This window comes from Tachypleus tridentatus, chromosome 13, assembly GCF_004210375.1.
Source record: "Tachypleus tridentatus isolate NWPU-2018 chromosome 13, ASM421037v1, whole genome shotgun sequence".
Taxonomy (NCBI): domain Eukaryota; kingdom Metazoa; phylum Arthropoda; class Merostomata; order Xiphosura; family Limulidae; genus Tachypleus; species Tachypleus tridentatus.
The window spans coordinates 28,112,992-28,134,661 of record NC_134837.1 but is presented as its reverse complement, the minus strand read 5'-3'; the positions used below and the strand labels follow the sequence as shown (position 1 = coordinate 28,134,661).

Sequence of the window (21,670 nt, the reverse complement as noted above, 5' to 3'; positions counted from 1 at the left end):
GCATACCTCAAAGAAAGATCTTTATTAACATTCGTAAGTTACATACCTCAAAGAAAGATCTTTGCTAACATTCGTAAGTTACATACCTCAAAGAAAGATCTTTGTTAACATTCGTAAGTTACATACCTCAAAGAAAGAAGGATTCATTCAGTTTAATGTTTGATGAAATGTCTCAAAGGAAACTGATTAACCAATTATTTTCTGTTTTTAACATACATTAAGCTATTTGTAGTTTGACATCTGCGGGGAATCAAATCCTAGATTTTAGCGTTGTAAGTCCGAAACTTACAACTGATGTACCGAGGTACAATTTTATGAAATTCTTTTTTTTTCTTGTAAAAATCAACATAAAGAAAAAACACATCAGATGAAAACGTTACATTGTAACTTTTCTTACCGACACTTGCAGAATTCATAAAAAAATTGTATTATTTATTTGAAATCCCTTATTACTGCATCAATCGGTCTGCTGGTTTGTTCATTTGCTCCTGCTATTGTATCCACCGTTTTAAAATTATTTCTATTTGCTGGCTATTATGCCATCACTTGTACAAATATTATTGACGTTTCTTTACATTTATGTGTACTGGTTGGTACGTTTACTAATTTGAAAATTCATATTTCTTTTTCTATTAAAAACCATTTTGTTATTACAATTTATAAAATTATGATAAATGAGACAGCTGGGTACTTTCTTTGGTGAGGTCACAGCTGTGACGTTCCCACTCTGCCATTCTAATTTCATTTGCTGTTCTCAAGGCAAAAACTTTACCTGAAATTGAGCAAATATTTTTCACCATTCTTATCAGTTATGTTTCTCTTACTATTTGCTTCTTTGTTCAAAACGGTGCACACACACATTTTCACATAATAATCTTTAAGCTGATGTGTGTTACTTCATTATAGCTTGTGCGGAAATAAATCCTTTTGTTTATCGAAGAAGAATCGTGTTAGGAATGAAAAGGAACGACATTTGTTTGACAGGTAAAGACAACTTAGTGATTTCATTGAGTAAAAATTATTTGAATTTATGTTTAAAACAACAGTAAGGTTTGCAGGTTAAACATAATTTTACAATTTTGTATTAGGTAAAGGTAAGATCTTTAGCTAAAACAAAGTCTTAGGTTTTAAGTTTTGAATGTAGGGGCGGAAAGAAAGACGAAGTGTTTGTGTATTTGCTTGTTTCTTGAATTCACACAAAGCTACACAAGAGGTATTTACGCATAACTGTCCCTAATTTCTAACTGATACACTGAAGAAAAGGCATAGAGTTAACAGTATCAACTTCCAACTCTTGAATTAAGAGTGATATTTGACAGTTACTCTAATAACGCATCCAATGGGACGCAAATCAGGATCAGCAGATACTCATGTCAGGTAAATTGTCTGATAACTTGATCATTTATAACTTGATCATAAAGTCATTCACAGGGAATCTATATTTCTAGCTTGAATGGACTAAAACAACCAATTAAAGAACGAGTTTGTTGTTGTTTTTTTTAAATTTCGCACAAAGCTACTTGAGGGCTATCTGTGCTAGCCATCCATAATTCAGTAATGTAAGACTAGAAGGAAAGCAACTAGTCATCACCACCCACCACCAACTCTTGGGTTACTCTTTTACGAACGAATAGTGGGATTGTCCGTCACACTATAACGCCACCACGGCGCAAAGGGCAACCATGTTTGATGTGACGGAGATTCGAACCCGTAACCATCGAGAATGTAGAAAAAAATCTAGTATCAGGATATGTGTCCCAAAATGTGGAAAAAAAAAACAATTATTTTTTTAATTTATTGGGTGCTCGCTAGTGACATTGCAGGCTTAGAACTTAATTATCAGAACTTTAGATACTCTGCAGTAAAATTACATGTGTTTAGTTAGTATTCATACATGTGGTATTAAACACGTTTCAATAATTAAAACGTTTTGTGAATCGTGAAGTTTATTTTACCGGCCAAAATATTATTTCAATAATACCAGTTAGGGGTGGAAAACTGGTTAAACCGGAATGAAATTTAACATTGCTTGAATTGCTTAAGACAAATAAAAGCTTTGATAGAGGTCTAACGAAAACAATTTTACTTTTAAGTCGACTGAATTACGCTCAAGTCAATACTGATTCATTGCTTAAAGCGAGATCTTATTAAAAGCTATCGTTTCAGTTGCCGGAAGCGACAAACTTTCCAAATCAGTGACTTTAAGATTTTTGTTTTGAGTGTGTCCTTCAGGTGGAGTACCGTTTCAGCTGAAGTCATCATTAGATCCCCCATACCACGTTCCTCGTCTTGGCTCTAATTTGTTTCTGTGGTTTACACCGCTTTAATCAATAGCAACTAACTGTGAGGACAATTATCACATGCCATTCGTTTTCGATCGAACCAGCCAGACGTAAGCGATGCTCCTTTACAGGTTCAGTGGTCTTCTACGTTTGTTCTTCGATACTTTAACCAGATAAAGTTACACGAATTAATCGAGGAGATACTACATTTCACTTTAGTATCACTCTGGACGTTTTTGTCTGGAAATGTTATCAGCATTTTTTTCGTCCATAAGTCAACATTGGTTCCCAATAGTTACTGCTTAGATAAGAAATGCGTTTTACTGACTAAAATGACTATTAAAAAACAAGAAAACTTGTAGAAAACTACATGTCACTTTATTTGTAGCATTGTTTTAACAAGATAAGTAAAAACACTCTTAGATTACCTTCGTTTTGTCAGAACTCAAAGCAGGGCCTACTTAGAAACATTTAAAAAAATGTTTAAATATCGACATACGCGTATATGTAATAATAAGCTAATTAACCTGAATAAGAAAGAAGAAGTTTTTTTTTTTTTTATAAGAGTAGAAATGTGATCGTTGGAAGTGTCGTTGTTGGAAAATAAGATCGAATAAGAAAATGGCAGGAGTCTGTGTAATAGAGGAAAGAAGGACATTAGATCTGTCAGTAGTCTGCACGAGGAGACAGAGAAGTGTTAGCTGTAATTAAAAAAGAAATAAACGAAGATGGAATTGCAGAAGACATGGCAATAATCAGAGGTGCTTGGAGGAGGGCAACACATGTGAAGAAGAGCGACCTCCACTGAAGAGAAAAAATCTTAATTAGTTAGTTGTTAATTTTTAATTTCGCGCAAAGCTACACGAAGGCTATCTGTGCTAGTCGTCCCTAAGTTAATAGTATAAGATTAGATAGAGGAAAGGCAGCTCGTCATAACTCCCCTACCAACTCATGGGCTACTCTTTTACCAACGAATAGGGGTATTGACCGTTACATTATAACGTCCTCACTGCTGAAAGGGTGAGCATGTTGTGGTGTGACGGGGATTCGAACCCGCGACCCTCAGGTTACGATTTTAGAGCCGTAAACCTCTGGACATGCCGGGCAATAAAAGTCTTAGAATAATGAGCTGATCAAAATGTTAGTAAATGGTTATTCAGTAAAAGTATGTTAAATCACGATAAAGACAAACTCGTCCAACAGAAGTTAATATATTTTCATAAGAAGTGCTAAAGCGTTGATTGGAATGCAAGAAAACAAGGTCTAGTTGTCGCCCTGAAAATGTGTCAAATAGGAGTTTGAACCGCCCTGACACTACGTTAAGTCACAGTTTCTTGTGACTAAGCAATGTGTAATTTATTCAGCACAGAGAGAGGAAGTAATATATATATTGTTTAATATTTTCCACTTCATTAATTAACAAAAAGAGGTATTGTTGCCAATATACTTTCATTACATAATTACTTTTTACAAAACAACATTGGCCCGGCATGGCCAAGCGAGTTAAGGCGGGCGACTCGTAATCTGAGGGTCGACGGTTCGCATCCCCATCGTGCCAAAAATGCTCGCCCTTTCAGCCGTGAGAGCGTTATAATGTGACAGTCAATCCCACTATTCGTTGGTAAAAGAGTAGTCGAAGAATTGGCGGGATGGTGATGACTAGCTGCCTTCCCTCTAGTCTTATACTGCTAAATTAGGAACAGCTAGCGCAGATAGCCCTCAAATAGCTTTGCGCGAAATTAAAAAAAAACAAACAAAACAATATTAAATAAACCATTATAACATTTAAAAACAAAAGTAAATGATCAGTTAGAATTAATGTGTCTGATGTTACGGAAAAAATTAAGTTACGTCCGTAAAGAAATGCTTTTTTATGGTTTTTCAAAGTTGCACTTTTTGATCAGAAGACAATACCAAACTCTTTCCACACGAGGATGCATCTACGATTAGCAGCAACATTAGAGAGAGTGAAAATTTCACCATTGACTAGTGAGTTCACCTGATGGAAATCATCGCGTTCAATTTGCGATCCTATTAGCGTGGAACAGGATACAGGCACACAGAAAACTTGTTCGATAGACACAAACTAAACTTCTAATGGCACAGTCAGTCGATGGTGGTCATAGAAATTGTCAGCTGTTGGATCACATCAGAACCTCGTTGTATTGATGGGCCACTAAGTAAATTCTGGTAATTAAGAAAGTCACCAACTCAACTCTACAAGAAATTATTTCGCTTTGAAATAAATTTCAAAGTGTCCGAATTCTTGGAGATTGCGAGTATTTTTATCTGCAATCACAGTTCTTAACGTAAAAGGCTTTTTGAATAACTGAATAGTTTTTCTCTCCTATAGAATAGACTTGTTCCTTGGACTCCAGTTGATGCTCATTTTGGGTGACATTATTTTTTTGTTGTTGTTTAGAATAAAGCGCTTATACACAACTTGATTCTTAAACAATGAGTATAATCAAAAACGTAGTTTGAACTATATTTTCTTCTTATTCTCACTTGAAACGCTTCTAGGGTTAGCAAAGATTGATATTAAATTATTATCATTAGTGTTTTGAAAGTTTCGCAACGGTGATTGTGTTCTGAAGGCTTTCCAAGGCTAAATTTTTCTGGAAGATGTTCTAATGGTTATTGTGTTTTAATATCTTCGCAACGCTGATTTCGTTTTTAAGGTTTTACAAAGTTAACTCTTTTTGGAAGGTATTTCAGTGGTGACTGCATCTTGAAGTTTTGCAATGCTGACTGTGTTTTTGCCGTAGGTGAATGTCTTCTGAAGGCTTCTCAATGTTCACTGTATTTAAAGGATTCCTAACACTATATGGAGTGTATGTAAGACATTCTTTCCATCAAACTTCGACTAACTTCAGAAGTGAAGTCTACACCAGAAATGCCGAACCTTTTTCTCAGAGTTTGTGTGCTCAAATTGGGGATAATGTAAAAAATTCTCTGACGTGTCCATGGTAATTGTTAGCAGCAGATTATCATTTATTATAATCTTGAATTATTTTAAATGAATCAGCTTTAGGAGTTACATGCTATTAATAATTATAGTAATTAAGAAGAAAAAATTAATGAATTAGTAACAATAATAATAGACTTTTTTTTAAGGAAAAAGGAGTCCTCTTGGTTATTTACATTTATTCATTGTTTTACTGCTAATAGAAAACATTTTGTGAAATGATTAGTTATATAACAACAACAACAAACAACAAGGAAAAGGAAATAAACATATATTACTCTTAGTGAGATTTTTGCTGCTGCATCAGTGATGACATTTTATATCAGGGTTGTACTTGATTGTTTTGAGAGCTATGCATGCAGCACTAGATTCGTTATATCAGGGTTGTACTTGGTTGTTTCAAGAGCTATGCATTCAACACTAGATTCGTTATATCAGAGTTGTAATTGGTTGTTTTGAGAGTTATGCATGCAGCACTAGATTCGTTATATCAGGGTTGTAATTGGTTGTTTTGAGAGTTATGCATGCAGCACTAGATTCGTTATATCAGGGTTGTAATTGGTTGTTTTGAGAGTTATGCATGCAGCACTAGATTCGTTATATCAGGTTTGTACTTGGTTGTTTCAAGAGCTATGCATGCAACACTAGATTCGTTATATCAGGGTTGTAATTGGTTGTTTTGAGAGTTATACATGCAGCACTAGATTCGTTATATCAGAGTTGTAAATGGTTGTTTCAAGAGCTATAGATTCGTTATATCAGGGTTGTAATTGGTTGTTTTGAGAGTTATGCATGCAGCACTAGATTCGTTATATCAGGGTTGTACTTGGTTGTTTTGAGAGTTATGCATGCAGCACTAGATTCGTTATATCAGGGCTGTAATTGGTTGTTTTGAGAGTTATGCATGCAGCACTAGATTCGTTATATCAGGGTTGTACTTGGTTGTTTTGAGAGCTATGCATATAATACTAGATCCATCAGCAAGTCTATTCTTATAATTACACTTTACAAAGTTTATTTCTGAAAATAATGACTCGCATGAATATGTTGATGAAAATACTGTTAATACTCCCATTGTGACATTTTTCAGACAGTCAAAAGTTTCAGGAATAGAATTCTAGAGTTTCAGAACCCCATTTTCTCCATTATTTCAGTCAGCAACTGATCGTTCAGTATTTTCTAGTTCAGCTCTTAAGTCAACAAATTTTTACCTCCAAATTGAGCTGCTTTGTAAATCAATCAGTTGCATCTTAAAATTATCCAAGTCAATCAGCTGCAACATTTCCAAATTCAGTTCGTCTTATGTTACACTGTCTGCATACTTTACGAATTTTGCAGTTTATTCAAATAACCTGAACTTATTAAATCTTAAAGAAAATTGTTAAAATGTTGAATTAATGACTGATGCTTGGAAATTGCATTTGCAAGCTCCAAATGTATATTTTCTCACGAAATTCAAGATCCGTCATGTATTTTTTTAGGTTTGGGAAATATTTATATGTTCCATCGTGAACATCACGTTTAAAAATTTTCGGTCTGATTTCAAAAAGCTTTTATGTTATCAAATAATGCATCAAGTGTTTGGCCAGATCTTTGCAATTTGGTGATCAAGTCATTTAAATGTAAGGAGAAATCTGTAAAAAACAACAACAATCTACAAATCCGCAAAACATCAGACAATTCTTGATATAATTTTTTTTCATTTGTTAAAAACAGAAGAATGTCATCCAAACATTCAACAAATCGTTTGAAACCAGAACCTCCATTCAGTCAACAAACATTCTCGTACAATAGTAGTCCTGTGTACACCGAATTTGCCTCTCTCGGTAAATTGTGAAATTGTCTTTCTGTCAAAGCATCTGCAGAAATAAGATTAGCTATCTTGGTTAAAATTTTCTCAAGCTTCTTAAGACCAGCTTTTACACACAAAGTCTCCTCGTGTATAATACAATGAAATCCTACCAATGGTTGTCCAACGTATTTTCCAAACAGATTTAGAAAACCTGCTTCTTTACCATTCATGCTAGGTGCACCATTAATTGTCACGGAATCTATTTTTGAAAGGTCATCCTGTCGATTGGGTAATTCGTTTACCACTGCTTTACATATTTAAGCCCCTGTGGTATGTTCAGGTAACGTTACCATGTTAACCAGTTATTCGCAGATTTCATCACCCCTACAAAATCGACTAATAATGGCTAGTTTAGCTAATGATGTGGCATCAGTACTCTTACCAAGACAAATGGAAAGGAATTTACATGAACCAATATCATTTGTTAACTGTTCTTCTATGTTTGCTTTCATCTTAAATACTCTGTCTTTTACTGTGTTTCTATACACTGACAATTTCTTAATTTGCTGAATCATTCTTTATTTTTCTGGAAAACCGTCGAAAAGAAAAGGAGCACATTCTAGTCGTGATTCTTTGATACACTCTCCATCACTAAATGAAAAGGAGCACATTCTAGTCGTGATTCTTTGATACACTCTCCATCACTAAATGAAAAGGAGCACATTCTAGTCGTGATTCTTTGATACACTCTCCATCACTAAATGAAAAGGAGCACATTCTAGTCGTGATTCTTTGATACACTCTCCATCACTAAATGAAAAGGAGCACATTCTAGTCGTGATTCTTTGATACACTCTCCATCACTAAATGAAAAGGAGCTGATTCTTTGATACACTCTCCATCACTAAATGAAAGGAGCACATTCTAGTCAATCACTAAATCTTTGAAATTTTAAAACTAGAAGCAACTAAGTTGGAACTACATGAAACATTTTATCAAAACATTTGATTGCATGTTGCTGTTGCTGAGTTCTTTTTGTTCTTGCTCGCTCTTATCACAAATCCATTTATGAACAGTTTCATAACGCCACTTTATAGACTAAGTTCTGCACACTGTTTCAGAACATAAGATGAATAATGATTTATCACACTGTTTTGATCATCACAAATCTTTCAGTCCACGATCTTTGAAAATCTCTGCTGCTGCTCCTTCCATTTGAACTTTTGTTTCTTTGCTGGTTGGTTTGATATGTTAACAAGCTGAGAATGGCAAATGCAATTTAAAAATATCTCATCAATTAACTTAAATACGATAATTTAACGTCCCGTAACATAACAGCAGGTGAAAATTTATGCCATTAATATAAAAATAAATCGATAGTTAACTGATAAAAAATATATACATGCCACGCTAAATAAGATAATTTTAACGATATAATTCATATATTTACAGCAAAAAATAAATGCATATTTATCATTATTATCACTAAATAACCAGTATTCACTCAGAAACAACAGAAGAAAAATATAAGCGGAGTGACGCCAATATCAACAGTTTACTTCTATTTTTACTCAAACACTGATGTGTACACTGAGTCTACAATGAATTCAAAACGTGTTATCCGATGTCACATATTCCCGCAACTGCAAAACTAGTGCTAAGAGATCGTGAGACATCTCTTATGAACGTTTCTCACTGCTCCCGGGTTAGAAAAAAAATCATTCACTGCTGTATTTAACAATAATAATAATCATTATGTATATTTATTTATTATGGGTTAGCGTTAGACTTTAAAGAATCAAGAAACGCCTCTGCATCCCTCATGTCACGTTGGACACACGTACTATAGTTTTGCCATCACCGGTCTATACTTTCACGAACATTTCAGTATACATTCCCATTAGCTTACTTTGCATTCTGCTTTACGTAGTGGCACCATTACACTATCGAATGGTCGAAACGTCACCACGAAGTAAATATACAGAGGCTAAGAACATGATTCTCATTTAGACACTTCTAATTGAAAGGCCCGGCATGGCCAAGCGCGTTAAGGCGTGCGACTCGTAATCTGAGGGTCGCGGGTTCGCATCCCCGTCGCGCCAAACATGCTCGCCCTTTCAGCCTTTGGGGCGTTATAATGTGACGGTCAATCCAACAGTTGGCGGTGGGTGGTGGTGATGACTAGCTGCCTTCCCTCTAGTCTTACACTGCTAAATTAGAGACGGCTAGCACAGATAGCCCTGGAGTAGCTTTGTGCGAAATTCAAAAACAAACAAACAAACAAACATCTAATTGAAAACATGGAGCAAAAGATGCTCCAAACTAAATAAAATTTGCTTTCTAACCATCAGTAGTATGAGGAAATTGCTTGGGGTGTGATAATGTTCTCAGACATAAGATTGAAACATAAATTTATCATGTTGTGCGGGTCAAAACAAACTTGGATGTTGTAGCAGTACAACTGCGAGCGTTAATCGTAATTTACTTTATTAAGATATATAATGCATTTATTAGATATATGTATTGTAAGTTTTCAATCGGTTAGATTTTTATTTTCTTATTGTCTTAAAGTAATCATTTACAGTTACATTTATTAAGTTCATCTTATTTGGAGCATCTCCAACTTTCATCAGTTGTAATTAGATTAGCTGTATCCAGAATAATACTGGTTGTATACGGTTACAGTAGCTTAAATGTAAAACATTGTACTTCTTTGCTCCCTGCTTATGCACACCTGTATTATGTATATAAGGCTGTAAAACATTACTGGTTATTCTTGCTGTATTGAACGTATATGTATGTGCTAACCATACTAACGTTTTTAAAATGTATCTGTGTATTAATTGTACACATAAATGTACTAATAATGCACAGTAATATATCTGTAATATTTACGTTGTAATAACGTATCGTTGTAAAACTAACTGTATAATAAAAGTTAACACATGACACAGTATTAACCATAAAATGTAAACTTAGAATATAATATATTTTGGCAAAACAATGAAATCTACAAAAATCTAACCATATATCACAGTCTAAATGACATATCCCTGTGGTGATTATATATTTATGTTTAAACGATATACCGTTATACATTATATATATAGTTATGTTTAGGCTATATACCCTTGTACATTGCATATAATTGTGCTTATACTATATACTGTTGTATTTTATTTACAGTTTCGTACAAACTATATACCGTTGTACTGCTTATTTATTAGTGTTTTGACTATATATATTGTTGTAGTATTTATATACTGTTGTACTGTTTATATATTAGTGTTTTGATTATGCATATTGTTCTACTGTTTATATACTAGTGTTTTCATTGTATACACTGCTGGCCAAAATCTTAAGGCCAATGAACATAAAGAAAAAGTATGGATTTTACGTTGTTAGACTCAACTGGTTGAGTAGAGCTTCGAAAGATGAAAATAAGAAAAGGGAAAATAAAATTAAAAAGCTTTTTTAGCAAACATGGGACGTAGAAAAGTGGAAGAAGGTTTTGTTCTCTGATGAGAAAAAATTAACCTGTATGGTCCAGATGGCTTCCAACGTTACTAGCACGATAAGGATATCCCACCGGAGACATTTTCTACACGACAAAGTGGAGGAGGTTCCATCATGATCTGGGGTGCTTTCTCCTTCCATAAAACAATGGAGCTTCAGGTTATACAGGGGCGTCAAAAGGCAGCTGGCTCCATTGACATGTTGGAGAGAGCATCCTTGTTGACTGAAAGCCCTCGGCTGTGTGGAAATGATTGGATCTTTCACCGGAACAACGCTGCAGTCCACAATGCTTGCAGGATAAAGGATTTTTTTCATGGCGAATAACGTGATTCTTTTGAACCATCCAGCGTATTCGACCGAACTGAAGCCCATTGAAAATGTTTGGGGGTGGATGGCAAGGGAAGTCTATAGAAATGGACGTCAATTCCAAACAGTGCATGATCTTCGTGAAACCATCTTCACCACTTGGAATAACATTCCAGCCAGCCTTCTGCAAACGCTTCTATCGACCATGCCAAAGTGAATGTTTGCAGTTATTCGCAATGACGGCCGTGCAACTCACTACTGAGACCTCTTGTTGGGCATTTCCTACCCTGTTTAGGACTTCTTTTTGGTATGGTTTTAAACTTTTGACCAGCTAGTATTTAGGCTAATTTCATAGTGTTCACCATTTCCCTGTTAAATGCTAAACATTTTTTTTATTTTATCTTTTCTTATTGTCATCTTTTGAAGCTCTACTCAAATAAGTGGTTGAGTCTAACAACGCAAAATGCATATTTTTTCTTTATGTTCATTGGCCTTAAGATTTTGGCCAGCAGTGTATATTGTTGTAGTATTTATACACTGTTGTACGGTTTATATACTAGTGTTTTGATTGTGTATATTGTTCTACTGTTTATATAGTAGTGTTTTGCTATATATATTGTTATGCTGTTTATATATTTGTGTTTTGACTATATATATTGTTGTAGTGTTTGTATACTACTGTTTTGACTATATATATTGTTGTAGTGTTTATATACTACTGTTTTGACTATATATATTGTTGTAGTGTTTATGTACTACTGTTTTGACTATATATATTGTTGTAGTTTTTGACTATATATGTTGTACTATTTATATACTAGTGTTTTGACTATATATATTGTTATTCTGTTTACATTCTTGTATTTTGATCTACAGATTGTTGTAGTGTTTATATGCTGTTGTACTGTTTATATATATTGCTATTTCGATTATGTACTTTTGAGTTACTACTATAGATACGTCCCCCGCTAGTACAGCGGCATGTATATGGATTTACAAAGCTAAAAAAAGTGGTTCGATTCCCCTCGGTGGTCCCAGCAGATAGCCCGATGTGACTTTGGTATAATAAAACATACACATTTATTGTATATTATTAAATACCATTGTAATGATTACTCAACAGGACCAACTGTGTTTGTTGGTATGTTTAGTTTTGTTTATATAATATTCTGCTGCTTATATAAAGAACTTGATTGCTTATTACACGTCAGGATGCTATCATTAGGTCATTTCTCTTGTGGATACCAGTAAATCGATCGAAGAGAATTAGTCTCTCGGTCATCACCAATATCGACTCCATAGGTTTAACTGATCATAAAGTGTATAAGGCAATAATTGTTTTTTACCTATTTCTATATAATACGGTTTAGAAGAACGCCCACTGTACATCGAGGTTTTATGAACAAGGAATTTTATGAAATAAAAATTTGTAGAGAAACGAAACGAACGCTAACACAGTTTACCTCAGATAATTTTCTTCGTTTAAGATTCAACTGTTCAAACTACTCAAAGTCTTAAGTTTCCTGTAGTTGTTCAGTTTAACTTGTAATAAATAAGTCTGAAGCTTCTTCTGTAATGATGTGAAGTCAATTTTAATTTCAAATCTATTTCTGCTTCTTCAGGTTGGTGTGATGCTTAACTCGAGGGTTCGCGGTCTGTTACTTCAAAGACAATTTTTAGTTTGGATTGTTTATAATTAAGCACAAAGGTACACAATGGCCATCTGTACTCTGCTCTCTACGGGTATCGAAACCTAGTTTCTAGCGGTGAGAGTCCGTAGACATAACGCTATGTCACTGGGGAGCCCTCAAAGACGAAATTCATATATTCTTTAGTCGTGAATGCTCCATAAAAGTGTCTGTTAGATGTCACTTTCTTTTTCTGTCAGACAAGAAGAGACCATGAGCTGTTAGGTCGTAGTTGTGCGAAGTTGTCTCCTCTCTAGCCTGTCAGTCCAAAATTAGCGACAACTGCTTTGCGTGAAAGTGAAGCTGGTTTGTTCGTGTCGTATAATCACTCAAAACTACTCAAAGTATCACCTGCGTTAAGTTTTCTTAATTTTAAACTGCCAGTCTAGAGGGAAGACAGTCCACAGCGCCTACCGCCAAACTTTTAGCTACTCGGAGTGCTGAGCTCGATTTTGTAACAGTGGTTTGTTTTTTTGGAGTCAAGCACAAAGCAACAAGAAGGGCCATTTGTGTTTTGTTTACTTTGAGTATTGAAACTCGGATTCTTGCGTTATAAGTCCGCAGACGTGTCGCAAATCATAACTTGTCCGTTGGATTCACGTATGATACTTGACCCTCTGTTCTTTGCTATTTCTGTTTGGAATTTGTGCTTTATGACGTCATGTGGGCTGTAATCGTGAAAAAGCCCTCACTAATAAAGTGTCTAACAATGTTAATAATGGGTGATATGCATGTAACAAGCTAAGGAGGGTACCCAGTAGAGGGCACACCTCCGACCCGCAGCGCTAATCATTTACAGCTTATGTGTCCATATTTCCGTTGTTATATATCAAAAATAATGTAAAAAGTCGGTTCCCATGTTGATACTTAAGAATATTTTAAAATTTCTTAACCTTTTGATGATCTTGAACCTTTAAAAACTTATTACTTCTAGGTTGAGTCATAGGTCAAATGTATACCAGCTTTCGTTCAAATCCATTGAACCGTTTTCGACAAACACAAACACACAGGGCTGAAAACATAAACTCAGTCAAGATAGTAAGTAACTATTTAGATTCTAAAAGTTTTATGAATCATTGTTACAATATCAATATCAGTTCTATGTCTCTGCACAAGTAATTTTTATACAATTATGTGTTATAATGCAGCAAGGTGAAAGTGCATTTTGGACCCAATACTTTTAGCTGATCCACCGAGAACGGGTGATTTCTCTTGTGGTCTGCTTTCAAAACCAACTAAGTAAACATACGTTTTCGTATTTTTATCACATTTAAGTATAAAATCTCGATTATTCTTGACAATCGACTCTCCTGCCCGCAAAGAACAGATGAAAAGAACAGCAGCGGTGAAAACTTCGCATGAATTTACTGACGTGGTGGTAATGAAATATGGTGGAGGTGACTGTACACGTGTTTCGAATGAGTAGTTTGGATTTTCTAAACATGGTAACTGTCCTATACTCACCGGAAAAAATATTCTAAAATTCGATCATGTATCTCTTGAAGGCAGAACAAGAATACGCTGCTCTGTATTTACATAAATTATCAAATTTTCATTACAAAATCATCAAGCATAGAAAAATTTCGCACACCATAAAAATAAACGATCCACTACCACACGCCAGGCCAAACTGTAAAATGTGCTACAAGAGAAAGATATTCAATTCATCTACTCTTTAATTAACACGTGTGTTTATTTATTCTGTTTTTCGTGTCTCGGCTCAGATCGAAACGTCTCCCGAATTCAGATGACTTCCAGAATTCCGAAAAATAATAGGTGATGATGGCATGCGCGAGCAGACCAGTCCACGCGCTCCCAGTGCACCCCAGGCTTCACTTGGCACAGATCTGCAGAGAAACCGAGGCAAGGTACCTGGAATATACTAGCGGATGTTTATATCAGTTTGACGTAAGGAGAGAAAACAGGCGCCTCGGGGCTGGACGCGCAACGTTTTCCAGGTAAGGAAGGATCTTCGAGAATAATTAACTGGCTTGTTTAAAACTCACTAAATTATATTTTGTACTATATATGTTTCAAGGTGGTTTCCAACATACTTTCTAAAAACTGGTTTTCACGTGTTTTTTTGTTTGTTTTTAATTTTTTTGGCTTACAAATTCAACCGCCTAAACCACAGTTGATGGTGTAATAAATAAATTTAATTATGTAAATGTAAAGGCCAAATAATATTGTTAAAGTAATGGATTAAGATGTAACAGAACGATAGCTACTGTGTATTTGTATTTGTCTGTAAATTTGTTCTCTTTCTTACCGCTAGGTTTAAATACTCAGGATTTAGGTTTGATATCTTTCTGTCGACTTTAATGAGCCAGTCAAAAAAATTTAGGGCTAGACTGAATAGATCGCAATTTCTATGGCATTCCTTCTAATTCAGAGTTAGGGAAAAAATATAAACATTGTATCAAAAACTTTGGTTCCCATTTCAATAATAATTCAACAGCTGTTAGACTGTATTTATTTTTTAAGGAGTTATTAAGAGATATGGAGGGCCCGACATGGCCAGGTGGTTAAGACACTCGACTCGTAATCTGGCGGTCGCGGGTTTGAATTCTCGTCACACCAAATATGCTCGATATTTCATCTCTGGAGGCGTTATAACATGACGGTCAATCCCACTATTCGTTGGTAAAAGAGTAGTCCAAGAGTTGGCGGTGGGTGGTGATGACTAGCTGCCTTCCCTCTTGTCTTACACTGCACGTCTAGCGCATATAGCCCTCGTGTAACTTTGCGTGAATTTTAAAAACAAACAAAACAAATATGGAACGTAAACATTCGAAATAAATTGAATCGATGCGTCACTGTCAAAGACTTTGATTTCTAGTTCCCTATAATTTAATATCGATGGAAAAAACAGCCATGACCAAGTGGTTAGTTTGCTTGATTCGCAATCTGAGGGTCGCGGGTTGAAATAACCAAATATGCCTGTCATTTTACCTGTGGGGGCGTTATAATGTAACGGTAAATCCCACTATTTGTTGTCAATAGAGAAGCCCAAGAGTTGGAGGTGGGTGGTGATGACTAGCTAGCTACGTTCCCTCTGGTCTTTCACTGCTAAATTAGCGGCTAGCGCAGATAACCCTTGTGTAGCTCGAAATACAAAACAAATAATTGATAGAAACAAAAATCAATTTTTATTCAGCAATAACATGTATCTCAAATAAAACCTGGTTAATTTGTAAACGGACCAAATAACGATACATGTTGTATCCTTAAATGATGTCTGTACAATAAACTCTTCTGAGTGAGATCCAGTACTGCTTTAGTATAATGTAAATTCCTTCACTGACTAAAATAAAAGTTTGTGATGATTAACTGACCGAAACAATCGACTGGAACAAACTCATAACGTTTCTTAACAATCAAACTAAGTGATCCAACTCACTGTGTAAACAATGCAATCAAAGTATCCTTACTAATTTTTGGTACATATAAACACTAGAAAATTTCTTTTCGATATACTGCTACGTTTTACCGAAGGGGTCCGTCTTACCTTTCTTTCTCTTGACATGTTTGTACCAAGTAACGTTGCTTCCTTTTAATGAGGTTCCACAGACAATTTTACAAGCATAAAACTGCATTTTTGTTCTCTTTCAAAATTTTTAATGCATACTGGAGAAATTTACACATTCTGATAAAAAATGTAGGAAAAAAGACCTTTAAACTCCAGATAAATATAAAAGAATATATTTCTGTTTAAATCAATGTTTCACCTTTCTAGCTCCTTCAAGTTTAATATACATAACTGTTTAATATGAGAATATTTATTAAATTATAAGAAATTTCAAAGGCAAAACGTTGGTTTAAATAAAATATATTTTTTATATTCATTTGAAGGTTAAAGATCGTTTTTTTAAACTTTTAATAAAATACATAAAGCTGCATATTGAAAAATCAATCTGTCCTTTCCACCCCTCCGGCATTTAATTCCAAATTTTAGGGCTTTAAACACTGATGTTTAATGGTGAGTTATGCAACGTTATGTCATTCTTATCAGTGAATTAGCTACATCCTTTATATTTTAAAGTTATGACACCTTAGGTGTTGACTTGACAACACTATTTCTGCTTTAACATTATGACACCTAAAGTACCGACATATTAATATTTTAACATTATAATAGTGTTTGTTCTCGCCCAAAATGTTGCGTTTCTTTAGTTGTGGCTGATCTACGTTTCCGAGTATCTTGGAAACACGTTCTTACGCGCAAGAATGATCTCTTTCTTTGTCTAAAACTGCATTTGCCGTATGATATTTTTTTTTAGTTTTAAAGTAGTTGAATCAAGCGGAATGCCAGCTAATCACATCTGTTCCAAGCAAAGCGGTTGATATGGGATGCGCAAGCGACTGACAAGACAAGGGACATGTGTTCTTCTCTCAAGAGTTTCGTCAGAATTTACTTTATACAAATAAACAGTAACGCAATTGCATTTATTATTTCAAAGCCAGCAAACTGAAGTCTTTTGATCGACAAAGAAATTCCGTGTACACAAACTTTCCGTAAGGCCTAACCTTACCTACCAATTTAAGTGTCATATTCTTCCGCAATATTAAATATTTACGAAAATTAGGATTAAAAACAACGGGTGTAGATGCTTTGATTTGTTTATAGTTAAGCACAAAACTACACAAAAGGCTATCTGTGCTCTGCCAATCGCGGGTATCGAAATCCGGGAGGTAGTATTGTAAATCCGTCGTGGATGTGCCACAGGGGAACAGAAATTTTGAGTTTATTTTATTTTGAGTTTCGATCAAAGCTACTCGAGGGTTATCTGCGCTAGCAGTCCCTAATTTAGCAGTGTAAGACTAGAGGTAAGGCAGCTAGTCATCACCACCCACCGCCAACTCTTGGGCTACTCTTTTATCAACGAATAGTGGGATTGATTGTGACATTATAACGCCTCCACGGCTGAAATGGCGAGCATGTTTGGTGTGACGGGGATCCGAACCCACGACCTTCGGATTACAAGTCGAACGCCTTAACCCACCTGGCCATGCATTTGTCGATACTTTGACATTTAAATTATATGACGCTTTTAAGGACAACTATTTTAATGGCTTAGTGATTAAACTGCTGGCCGCGGGTTAGAGTTCATTCACTAAACATGATCGTCCTTTTAACTATGGAGGCGACATAATGTTACGATCGATTCTGCTTTTTTTTGGTAGAAGGTAACCCAAGGTAATTTCCTCTTAGGCACATTTGCTACTTTATTAAGTGTATAAAACAAACAAACAAGAAACGATGTTTTGGAGACAGTGAAAGGTAAAATCTTTACTACTAGTTTCCCGGCCCGGCATGGCCTAGCGCGTCGCGCTAAACATGCTCGCCCTCCCAGCCGTGGGGGTGTATAAAGTGACGGTCAATCCCACTATTCGTTGGTAAAAGAGTAGCCCAAGAGTTGGCGGTGGGTGGTGATGACTAGCTGCCTTCCCTCTAGTCTTACACTGCTAAATTAGGGACGGCTAGCACAGATAGCCCTCGAGTAGCTTTGTGCGAAATTCCAAAAACAAACAAACAAAAAAACAAACTAGTTTCCGTAACACCGTTAACATCATGTGTTACAGAACCTAATCAAATAAAACTAGTAATAAAGATTGTGCTTTTCACTATCTAAAAATTCCGGTTTTTGTTTGTTTTTAACTCTTAATATGATAATCTAATAGTTTGTGGTGGCTGGTGTAGACTAGTAGCCTTCAGTTTTGTCTATCAATGTAAAATTAGGGATGGCTAGCGTAGATAGTTTCATTAAACTTTGCGCTAACTTTTACAAATAAGTAAACATTTACAAGGGTCAAACAACAAATCGCAGTTTGTCTATATTTCCAGGAGAGATTTCAGTTTTCAGAAATACTGCCTGATAGACGAAATATTAAGGTTTATGACGTAGACGTTCACAAAACATCAATGAAATAGCGTTACGAAAAGAAGGAATAATGTGAGCTCCGAAAATAAAAATATTTTTGCATAGAGTTGTTTTATTTTCTATTAAAACGAAACATCTTGTCGGTCGGTTTTTCTCCAACGAGGCTATAGAATGGTCTGGCGACTAGGGCTCTCGACATGAAACTTGCAAGTTCGAATTGCATCACCGAACATGCTCGCCCTTTCAATTGTGAGAGCGTTATACAGTAACAATCAATTTCACTAATCAATTAACGTAGCCCAAGAGTTGGCAGTGAGTGTTGTTGACTGGTTGCCTTCCCTCTAGGCTTTCCTTCAAAATTAAGAACGTTTAGCGCAAGTAAACCTCGAGTACCTTTGTAAGCACATGAATCTACAAATGACTATACGTTTTTTTTGTAATGTATTATATTCTTACTTACTCAGCACTAAAGTTTCAAATATTTAAGTTCCTATTTATATTTCTATGACGTATGTTTCTGTGAACATTACATTTGTATGTAGGAGAAACTTTTATTACTTTTATAATTAGTAATATAGTAATCACGTGTATTGAAAGTTCTTAAAAGCACTCGTAGGGAAGTGCATATTACTACACTATAACACTAAAATCCTGAGTTTGATTCTCTCAGGTGGACACACGGCAGATTGTTCACTATAGCTTATCTCTGATAAAACAAACAAACAAACAAGCCCCAGAAAAATTCACAGATTTATAATTCTTGTTTGAAGGTATCATCTAGTTGTAGCTAAACCTTAACACTGTCTTCCATAGTTGTAGCTAAACCTTACACTGTCTTCTATAGTTGTAGCTAAATCTTAACAATGTCTTTCGTAGTTGTAATTAAATCTTAACACTGTCTTCCGTAGTTGTAACTAAACCTTACACTGTCTTCTATAGTTGTAGCTAAATCTTAACACTGTCTTCTATAGTTGTAGCTAAACCTTACACTGTCTTCCATAGTTGTAGCTAAATTTTAACACTGTCTTCTATAGTTGTAGCTGAACCTAAATTTGACTTTCATAGTTGTAGCTAAGCCTTAACTCTGTCTTCCATTCTTTGAAAACTTTAAAATAATTTTATGTCAAGATTATTTTGTTTTTGCTCGTTTCTTTTTCAGGATAGTCCTTGACAACCTTGACAGAACTGAAAACGTGGTAGTGACAAAGGCAACAGTGTGATCTATGCTGGTTAAGGTCGAAGATACAACCTAAGTGTTACGTAGAAAAAGAGAAAAAACTCACAATGCCATGAGGATAAGACGTCAGTTTCGAAGTAAACTTAATCGAAAAGAAGGACACAAAACCCGAATAAGAATTTCCACTCACTAAACTTACGTGTTTCCCAGTTGCACAGAACAAAGTCTATGGAATTACAGTGCTAACAGTAAGGATTCGATTCCCCACGGTAGACTCAAAAGAAAGTTCAGGATTTTAAAAGCCTTCTGACCTTTCAAAATTAAAAGCAGATCTTCAAAATTATATGTACGTTTATTGAAAATGTAAGGGTAAATTTGTATCATTCATGACTTTAGAAATGAAAAAAAGGAAGATACTAAACATGCAGAGAAGTCTGTGTAAATAAATATAAAATTTGTAGAATTTGGAAGTCAAAACAGGAACCTGCCACATGTCGAAGAGGTAAATATTGTTTCATGCTGTATTAGCAGATCTCAGGAAGATACAGGAAGAGTACAGCAGTTTATAGAGACATAAACTGCATCACCGAGTAAGAGTTACTACATCTAAAAACTACATGGTTATGAACGGATTAGTTAGATCTAGTTTCACATAGACTCTGAAAAATAAAACACATGTTTCAGCTTCTCTTTGTCAATATCCAGTTGCTATGTTCGTTTTTTTTTATCACGTACTGTTAACACAGTAAGTTAAGATAATGGCTCCTAAAAACATTACGTTTTTTACTGGAAAGCAAACAAGTGTTTACTTTTCTACAGTTCACGAATATAGCAAATGACATCATAAGGTGTAGAGGGTTTTCACGTGAGAAACTGTGTGTTCGATTCGAGCTAATTGTAAAACCATGGTTCGGGAACTCAGAGAGAAGTTTTAAAAATCTCAAAAGTGTTGCCGAGAGAGGTGAACAAGAAATTATGGAAAAATCCTCTTGTGACGTAGAGATGACTTTTCATCGCTTGAATGCTACTCTAATGCATCAGAAATATGTTCATTTCCTTCACAAAATCTTTCCTCTGAAACTCCATTAGTAGCAATGAAACGTTTCGACAGACAGTGTTCTAGTCTTAGAAGCACGAGAAAGAAGGCGTATCCTATAATTCCACTGGAGCCAATAAGCCATCATCGGGCCACATCTTTAAGGTAATTTGATAAACATTAGTGGAGCTGAGTTTGCAATAAATAATGAGTTACTTAGTTTGTTAAACAATAAATTCTCATCTAGCATTAGAACTGGTATTTTATTAATTTTTCTATTTCTATTAGGAAACTGTTACAGTATTAAATCTCTAGCAAACTAATACATTGAATCATATTATTCTATCGTGTTACCATATACCTACTCACACCTAGTTTGTTATGGAGTTATCCAATAATCTGTGACATGAGTAACATTAACAGTTAGATCGTCAAAACGTTAAACAACCAAACTGTTAATGCTAGACGAATGCTACACTTAACGAATTACTGTAGATGGTTGAGAAAATTATATTAAAAGAGATTTTGAATATGCAGATCAACCAGTCATGTTACAATCGCAACAGACGTATTGGTCATAGAAACATTTTGACATTTGTCAGTTTTCCATAGGTTGCTGCTGAAAACTGTTCGTTTCTCACAAGGGTACTGACAGCCCATTCTGACACAGAATGTCAAACAGAACTGTACCTATTACTTAATAGTACTTAAACAAAACCCAGCAATAACAAACCAGTGACCGAATTCGAATATATAAAACATTCCCTGCTCTTTACACGGTAAGTGCTTTATGAGAGTCACAGCCAACACCTAACACGGATGGCGAATGGTAGGGTATAATTATCTGGTTGTCTTCTCTCTGCTTAGCAGATCAAAAGTCGGGACGCCAGCAGATAGTTTAATACTTTTGGCAAATATACAAAATACATCCTAATATTTCAAAATGCGGAGAATGTTTAAAAACAGATTTGTATTAATATGAATGGGTTATAAAAGGGTTATAGGTTATGAATTTATATATAC

General features: G+C 35.1%; 1 pseudogene across 1 annotated transcript in view; it reads left to right on the top strand.

Annotated features, from left to right (window-relative positions):
- The first annotated feature begins 20,516 nt into the window (after positions 1 to 20,516).
- The window catches only part of LOC143238468 (potassium/sodium hyperpolarization-activated cyclic nucleotide-gated channel 2-like), a 280,511-nt pseudogene continuing 279,357 nt past the window's right edge, over positions 20,517 to 21,670 (top strand). Inside the window, exon 1 of the transcript XR_013020594.1 lies at positions 20,517 to 20,812. The product of XR_013020594.1 is annotated as a potassium/sodium hyperpolarization-activated cyclic nucleotide-gated channel 2-like (transcript). The remainder of the gene's footprint in view (positions 20,813 to 21,670) is intronic.